Here is a 10,058-nt window from a genome sequence, read left to right as displayed (position 1 = left end):
ATATGATTATAAGCATATAAATCATAATAAAGTATGTTTACATTGTGCCAATATTTATACCAACTTAAAAATATGAAATTATTTCTAAATTTCAAATGAAATATTTACTTTTTTATGATATATTTTAGGAAGAGAAATATCTAGTTGCCAGACCTTGTTGAGGAAACTAACAAACAACAAACAAACAAACAATACAAACAAACTGTATTTTTTGTTACAAATTACAAATTTTATTTGCAATCAAATAAAATAATAAATTAAAATTGACAGAAATTGTGAAGCATGTATAAGAACCTAGCCTCAGAAAGCCAAAGGGAATTTTAAATGTGAATTTGATTATTTCCTAGGCTTGATTTTCTCCAATTACATAAAGTATTATTCTTCCCATTAATTTTTTTAAGCTGAAAAAATATGTTTCATGAAAGGATCTTTTCGATGAGGATGGGGACAAGGAGATGGTGGAGGTGAGAAATCCAATCACACATCATTTCTAGAATAAGATCTGTTTAATTAGCTTTGTAGAATCAACCCAGAGGCCCTAAACCATAAGGACAACAGCAGCTATAATAACAATGATGATATGTTGGTGGTCACTTAGGACTTTCATTTTGATGATGATATATAAAAAATAAAATTCAAAGTACTCTATTAAGCAACTTGACCAGAGTTCCTTTATTGTAATTGCCTGTAAACGACTCCATATTTGCGCAAAAGCTGCTTGATATGTCTGTAGCTACTTTTCAGACATAAATACCACATGTTCTGAAAAGTCTAAAATTGGTGGTATAATCTTTCACTGACAGCTATATTTTCTCTGTCTCCCAAATGTACCAATAAAATCAATTGAAATTATTGCTTTATTTGCTTGGCTTGTATAATATATTTGCTGGTTGAATAGATATTCAAGCAGATTATGTTTTGTTTGAATGATATTTTGGTGAGAGAGAACCCCCCAAACACCTAGATGGATGAACCCACTGTTCTTCAGTTGATGAATAAAATGTGCAATAAAATATCATTGGAAGTAATAAGGAACCTCAAGATTTTAGGAAACTTTCTTGAGTAGAAACTAGAAAAATTTATATTTAAAAATTTTAAGCAATGTTTTTCATTATAAGAGGTGAGGGCTTAAATTTTTCTTTGTACAGGATTTATTATTCGGAAGATATTAATTAGAAATGATGAGAAGTGCCAGATAGCTATATAGGCTTTTCTGCAATGGAAGGAGGGGCTTGGAAAGGAATCAGGTTGACTGTGGTATGGCCCCTTCTCAGAGATGCCATCTATGGCCACTCTGCCTTAATTGGGTCTCTTCTGCTATTCTTCATATCTAAAAACTGTCTTCTGCTTGTTTCTGCTCCCCCCCGATAAATACCTATTACTTTTTATGATACTTGTTTGATAGTATTCAAATACAATGATTCAATTTTACATGTGCAGAAGATTATGAAAAAAATTTATTCTATTTGTGTTCCTGTCCTTTTTGGCTTATGAGCTTCAAATGGTACAGTTATTGGGAACTAAGTTATTCATTTGCTTAGCATAGTTCTATATAAAATTGATTACTTTACATCTTATTCTTTCCCTGCAGTCTTTCAGCAGTTTGAGGGGGACTCCGTGGCATGGAGATTATTGGAATATCCAAGTGTGTGTGTTTGTATAAGAGAGCAAAATGAGATAATCTGGTCCTTATCTGGAAGCCTGAGGACAGATTCTGAAAGCGGCCAAGGCGGGTGGATCACCTGAAGTCAGGAGTTCAAGACCAGCCTGGCCAACATGGTGAAATCCCATCTCTACTAAAAATATAAAAATTAGCCGGGTGTGGTGGCAGACGCCTGTAATCCCAGCTACTCCGGAGGATCACTTGAACCCAGGAGGCAGAGGTTACAGTGAGCCCATATCACACCACTGCACTCCAGCCTGGGCAACAGAGTGAGATTCTGTCTCAAAAAAAAAAAAAAAGTAGCCAAATCTAACCAGTAAAATGGCTTTATTGTCCTTCTGTTCACTTCCATCATCATAAAATATTTGGTAAAGTCCTATGTAATGTCACTGCATTATCTGTAAAGTCTTACACACTTTATTTATGTGAAGTCACAATTTAGTTTTTACATCAGTGTAATGAACAGAAATAAAGCTTGCCAGGGTGGTAATTTATTCCTGAGGATAATGGCAGCAACCTCTGAAGGAAGGTGTCTGTTAACTTAATAGTAAAGAATAGAATTAGAAGACTGGCTGACTCCGGGTTTGTGGAAATGTATGAATCACCCAGGGATTCCTAGAAAAACATAAAAAAGGGGTGAAGGTAATGGACCTTAAAGATAGAATTTCTTATCGTGAAAATCCAATAGAATCTGAACATTTTTTTTGTTTTTTTCTTCTTATAACAAGGACAGAAAAAAAATATAAACTTATTGGCTCATAAGGTTTAGTAAAAATGTAATCCTGGTCAGATTTTCTGGGTATTGACCATCTCACAATTGCCATCTAAATATAAAATCATGTTCACTTAAATCTCTTTTTATATTGTGAGGAAAAGTTCAAAGCAAATGCTGGGGGCTGAATGATACCTAGAGTTTTCCTCAGTTAATACTTCTCTATCTATTTTTACTGTGATAAAATATATGTAACATGAAAGCATTTTAAATGTTTCTAAGTGCACAGTTTACTGGTATTATGTGTATTTACATTATTATATAATGATCACCACATCCATCTCTAAAATACTTTCCATATTCCCAAGTCGAAACTCCAAACCCGTTAAATAATAATTCCCTATTTCCTCATTCCCTACACTCACTGTGCCTGGCAACCTGCATTCTACTTTTTATCCATACGACTTTGACTATTCTCAGAACCTCATATAAAGTCATGCAGTCTTTGTCCCTTTGTGACTAGCTTGTGTTAAATGCTGTGTTCTCTTTATATGCTGGCAGGATGATGTTTTCAAAGTTCATCCATGTTGTATCATGTGTCAAAATGTCCTCTCTTTTAAAGGCTGAGTAATATTCCATTGCATACATGTATCTCATGTTGTTTATCCATTCACATATCTAGGAACACTTGGGTTTCTCCCACCTTTGGGCTATTGTGTTTAATGCTGCCATAAACAAATCATCTGTTTGAGCCTCTGTTTTCAGTTCTTATGGGTATATGCCCGGAAGTGGAATAGCAGAATCATGTGGTATATATATTTTTAATTTTTGAGAAACTGCTGTTGCCCAGAGCTGCTACCCCACTTTACATTCTCACCAACAATGAATAAGGGTGAATGTAAATGAACAAAAAATTAAATAATTGGCAACAATTTATTTATGCATTTTTAATAATAGTCTATCAAAAAAATCCTAAAGGATGTGAACTAAAATTTTATGGTTTTGATTTTTATTTTCCTCATGATTAGTGATGTTGAACATCTTTTCATTTACTTAATGACTTTTTTTTTTCCCCCCCAAGACGGAGTCTTGCTTGCTCTGTCACCCAGGCTGGAGTGCGGTGGTGCGATCTCTGCTCACTGCAACCTCCCCTTCCCGGGTTCAGGCGATTTTCCTGCCTCAGCTTTGGGATTACAGGCGCCGACTCCCATGCCCGGGGAATTTTTGTATTTTCAGTAGAGACGGGGTTTCCCCATGTCGGTAAGGCTGCTCTCCAACTCCTGACTTCATGATCCGCCTGCCGCGGCCTCCTAAAGTGTTGGGATTACAGGCGTGAGCCAGCAGAGTTGGCTGTTCAAATCCTTTGCCCATTTTTAAAAGCAGGTTGTTTGTTTTGTGTTATTGAGTTACAGGAGTTCTTTCTATAACCTGGGTTTTGATCCGTTGTCAGGTATATGATTTACAAATATGTTCTCCCAATCTGTGGATTGCTTCTTCCCTGAGTTGACAGTGTCCTTTGATGCACAAACATTTAAATTTGATGTAGTTCCATGTGTCTACTTTTTCTTTTGTTGCCCGTGCTTTTGGTGTCATGTTAAAGAAATCATTGCCAAATCCAACATCATAAAGTTTTTTTCCCTGTGTTTTCTTCTAACATTTTTATAGTTTTAAATTTTGCATTTAGGTTTAATTTATTTTTGAGTTAAATATTTTTGTATATGTTGTAAGATAATGGTCCAACATCATTGTTTTGCACATGGATATTCAGTTTTCCCAACACGTTTGTTTTAAAATGTCCTTTTCTTTACATGCATTTGTAATGAATTTTAACGGACAGGAAATAATAGTACTATACTTTGAAATGGTTTCTAATATGTGGTATATTTTGGATAATGAAGAATTGTGTGATAACAGATGTTAGCAAAAGACATGTTTTACAAGAACTATACTTATTATATAAGGTATTTGAACTTTTAAATATCATATCCCATTCTTAATCATACTTTATGTATTTAAAATTTACTATACTATTCAAAATGTGAATTACCTGAACTCCTAAATCTGTAACATCTGAGAACAATAACACCTAATCTTATATAACCATATTAGAGTGTGCCCTAAAGGCAGTAAAAACTGATTGAAAATCATGTTTCCTTTTCTGTGAGATTTGGGGCTTTTAGAGTTACAATTGGGAAGTTTTTTCTTCTTCTTTAGACACTGAGACATTTAAAACTAAAGACTGAAAATTATAACTAAAATAAATATTTTCTGATGATTCACTTATATAAAAATTGCCATCAGTGAGAACAGTATTAGTATAGCTCGCCAAATATATGCAAGGTGTTTTATAAGTAGAATACAATTAATATATTAAGAACCCAAAATAGGACACAGGAATTAAAAATAGTGAGGAGTGAGATGTCCATTTTATTTCAGTTTGATAAGATCATACATTTTAATTGATACATATTTGTAACTTAAATAATTACATAAAATTGATGGCATGCGAATATTGTTTTATTTTTGCAGAATAGTATTTTGCTGTTTTGAGATTTAAAGACCTGTTGTTAATGATTGAATATTATTTTAAAAATCTATTCAAACATAAGTTTTTTAAATTAAGGACTTGTTTTCCTAACTTAGTAAAGCTGATATTGGTCTGAGATAACATGGCATTGTTATTGAAAGTGATCCTTCAATGGTTTTTCACTGAACTTCACACAAAGTCTACTTACGGTTTTGAATCTAGTCACTGAATAGATTGGTTAGACTAACCCTTTTATCTGATAATAATATTAAATGGTAGATAGACAAAATACAACATTTTTAAGGCACTGGAGAATGACAAATGCACTAGATTACTGTATTAAAATCACAGTAGAAAGTAAATGTGTGATTTATTTCAGGAATCCAAAGTTGGTTCAACATTTGAAAGTCAATTGATGCAGTTCATAATACTAACAGACTATATGAGGCAGCCATGACTATATTTTAACACTCAACAGACTAAAATAACAAACTAAATAAAACAACCATGACAAAATTTCATCATCTCAAACTTGCTAAAAATGTCCTTGACAAAATGGAAAACCAAGGCATGATTAAAAACTCTTGAGAAACTGGAAATAAAGGACCTGGCCTCAGTATTATTAAAGGCAGCTGAAACAAATAACAATAACAAATACTATAGTGAGTATCAACCTAATGATGAGAGAATGAACATTTTCCTACCCAGATCAGAAACTCCTTATGAATGTCTGCTTTTGGCACTTTTATTCAAAGTTGTATTGGAACTTCTAAGCATTGCAATAAGGAAAGAAAAGGAAATAATTGACACAGGATTTGAGAAAACAGAAGAATAAAACCTCTGTCCTCATTCTTAAATGATATGTTTATTATATTGTCTCAGAGTATAAGGTAAACATGTAAAAAATAAATGTATTTCTATAGAGCAGTAGCAAACAATTTAAAAATAAAGTTAAAATGGAACTTCATTTACAATGTCACCAAAAGTCATAATATAGTTGAGAAGACTTTTATATTGAACACTAAAAATGAGAAAATTCAAAGAAAATATAGTATAATATACCTTGTTCATTTACATTCATTAGATGAATCAACATTGTTAAAATACACATTGATCAAGATTTAATGAAACCTCAATCATTATTTCAGCAGTTTTTTTAAACATAGAAATTGTTAAGTTCATTGTAAAATCTACGAACTCTTTGGGTCTGTCGTTTGTTTATTTGTCCTTATTCTGTCTTTTTAAGTATTATTAGAATAAATTTTAGAATTCCATTTTAATTTCTCTATTGGCTTTTTAGTTCTATCCCTTAAATTATTTTTAATTGCTTGAGGTATTAAAATATCAATTTTTAAACTTCACATTCTGTTTAAAGTTAATGTTGTTCTGGGTCCTCTATGATGAAGAAACTTTGCAATTTTAGTTCTATTTAATATTCCTGCATTTAATGTTATAATTATCACATGTATTATATATCCATATACTACATATACATATATTACATCTAATTCTGGGAGTTACATTATAAATACTATGTCTACATATATAATAAACTGACAATCTCTCTTTTACATTCTCCTATATAAACATACAGGGAAAAAATATATATATATACACACACTTATAATGCAGATTTTCTGGTGATGAACATTTTAGTTTCACCTATCTGAAGATGTGTATATTTGCCTTCATTCTTGAAGAACACTTTTGTCTGATATATAACTACTATCTAGGCAGTATTTTTCTGTAAACCTCTTTCCTATTGCTTTTTAACTTCCATAGTTGCTAGTTGGTAAGTAAGCAGTCATGTAAATTGGTGTTTTCTTTTATGTAACTTGCTGTGGCTTTTATTTGCTTTCAAGGTTTTATTTTACTCTTTGATTTTCAGCCTTTTATTGATGTTCCTAACCATGTTTCTCTTTATATTTACCCTTCTTTTCAGGATTCACTGAGCCTTTTAAATCTAAAAGCTAATGTCATTTCTTAAGTTTGGAAAGATTTTTACCATCATATCATCAATTGCTTTTGTTTACTTCATTCTTTATCTTCTTTTCTTCTATGACTTGAATTACATGTCATAACTTGTCTAATATTGATCCCTCCAGCTCTGTTCATTTTGTCTAATATTGATCCCTCCGGCTCTGTTCATTTTTTTGTCAATTATATTTCTCTCTTCTCTTCAGTTTCAATGAATCTATCTTCAAGTTCAATGAAAAACTTCCTATTATTTGCATTTATTATTTAAGCTCTCAAGGGACTTTATTTTAGACATTGAATTTTTAGTTCTAAAATTACCATTCAGTATTTTTAGTTTTTATTTATTGGTTGAAATTTTCTTTTATTTACTTCATTGAAAACATATTTTATCTACTTCTTTGAACAAATAATACGTGATATAAAATACTTGTCTGCATATTCTAATACACAGTTCATCATGGAATTGGTCTTCCTAAATCATCTTTTCTGTGGAGACTAGATTACATCTTCCTACTTTCTTTTTTTTTTTCATCTTCCTACTTTCTGAATGTTATGTGATTGTGAATTGTGTCTTGAAATTGTGAATAATATTTTACAGAAGTGTTGGATTATGTTACACAACCCAAAGAATTTTTATGTTTTCATATTTTGTGCAATTAATGTGTTTATATTCTAATTGCAAACTCTGTATCTCAACTGGCAAACCAAATATAAGTTGATTTGTTTACTCTTCAGTTGCGCTTCCTTGATTCTGACCTTACAGATTTATGGTTCAAGTGTTAGCAAGAAATTTGAGCAAATATTATCATAGAATTTGAACTCCTCCACTCAAGATGTGTTCTTTCCAGGATTTCTTGTTCACCTTCTAGTGATTGTGGTTATTCTAACTTTTCTTTTCTCGTTTTTCAGTCCATAAAGACTGGAAGTTTTTTTAATCAGACTTTTAGCCCAACCATGTGGTGCCTACTTGATCTGTTCTCAGACTGAAAGCCATAAAATAGGTGACATTGTGTGGTGGTCTCTTTTTCAGCTATCAACTTTGGGTCTGAAATATATATATATTTTTCATTCTCCAGTGCCTTTAAGTTGTTTGTTCTTTTTTCAATTGAGATTTAAAGTTATTCTATGAGAGGGTCTCTTATAGAACTTATACTTCCTGAATTCAAGTTGCACAAAAAAAGTCTATAGTAATTCTTAGAGTATGGTATTGAAATAAGGATAGAAAAACAGATCGATGTGAACATAATGTAGAAATAGAACCACAAATATGTTATCAGGTTATTTTCAATTAAGGAAACGCAATTCAATGAGAAAGTAGAGTCCTTTCAACAAATGATGCAGATTAAACTGGATATCCCTATGGACAATATTGGACATATTAATAAATGCCACACTATACACTATTAATTTGTGATGATTTATTGATTTATGTGTATAAATTAAAACTATATAGATTTAAGTTTTTACAACTGTGAATAGGCAAAATTTTTGTAAAGAAGACAAAATAAAAAATAAATACAAAATAAAAATAATAGATTACATCACAATGAAAATCTACTACCTATTTAAAAATACCTTACAACAATTAATAGACAAGCCATAGTCAGGGAAAATATAGGTATTATACATATACCTGACAAAGGACTTGCATGCAGAATATACAAATAACTTCTACATCTCAATATTTAAAAAGACAACCAAGTTAAAAAGCCAAATGACTTGTACAGATACTGCAGAAAGAATGATATACAAATGTTTAATAAGCATATGAAAAATAGTAAGTGTCATCTTTAGTCATCAGGGAAGTAAAAAGCAAAAACAAAATGAACTAAGACCCGGAAGAGTTTCTAAAATTATAAACACCCAGTAGAGCTGCTAAACTTATGAGTTGATGGGTGCAGCACACCAACATGGCACAAGTATACATATGTAACAAACCTGCACGTTATGCACATGTACCCTAGAACTTAAAGTATAATAATAATAAAAAAAAAAAAGTCTTACTACACGAAATTTGGCAAGTGAAGCAACTGGAACTCTTTTACTTTTCCGAGGAAAGTATAAAACAGCCTATCCATTTTGGAATATTTTCCAAAGTTTCTTATAAAGTTAAATATACTTAAACCCTAAGAACTGTCAATTGCATTTCTAAGCATTTTATGATAATAAACTTTAAAATATGTGTTCATAACAAGACTTGCAAAATAATAATTACAGAAATTTAATTTATAATGCAAAGTTGGAAAAATCTAAAATTGAACCAATAGAAAGTGGATAAATAAACTGTGGTACACTCATACAATAGGATGCTACCCTGGAAATAGAAAATAATTACCTTCTGAGATATGCAACAGCAGGAATAAATCTCAAAACCATTATTGATAGTGAACAATGCCAAAAACAAAATGGTATATAATATGTTATTATATTGATATGATATTCTGGAATGAGCAAAACTACTGTATTGTGAAAAAATTATGACAGAGTTTGCATTTTGTCTATGTTTATGTGTGTAGGGTGGGACGTGTACCCAGCCAGAGCAAGGCAGGAGAGAATTTATGAGGTGATATTAATATTTTCTATATTAATGGGAGTCTGTGTAATACAGATACATCCTTTTTCAAAGATATAGTAAACATATACATGTTTCATACATTTTACCCCAAATTAATTGAATGAGCAAGGGGAGTGAATGGAGTCAGAAATTACACAAAACTGCAAAATGTTGATAGTTATTGAAGCTGACTGGTACATGGGAAATACATATATACATATATGTATTTGGGCATTCTATATATGTGAATTTCTTCACAGTAAAAACTTAAAAAAGAATGAGGATGCCTATATATTTTTTAAAATTTAGTTAGGACCTTCAAGTCTGGCTTGATGTTGCCTGTTCATCATTTCTTGCAGATTTTGCTTTTTCAATTACAATTCAATTGTCATATTGTTCTTTCAGTTTTCTAGAATTGCACAGTTCTTCTTGCCTCAAGGACTTTGAACATGCAACTGTTTTCTCTTTTCAATTCTTATTTTAATTTTTAATAATAATTGTTATGGATATATATATTTTTGTACATATTTATGAGTACATGTGTTATTTTGATATAGGCATACAATATGTAATGATCAAATCAGGGTAACTAGCGTATCCATCATCTCAAGGATTTATCATTTCT

Source organism: Rhinopithecus roxellana, chromosome 11 (genome assembly GCF_007565055.1).
Source record: "Rhinopithecus roxellana isolate Shanxi Qingling chromosome 11, ASM756505v1, whole genome shotgun sequence".
NCBI lineage: Eukaryota > Metazoa > Chordata > Mammalia > Primates > Cercopithecidae > Rhinopithecus > Rhinopithecus roxellana.
The sequence above is the reverse complement of the archived record's forward strand: the minus strand, read 5'-3'. Positions refer to the sequence as shown.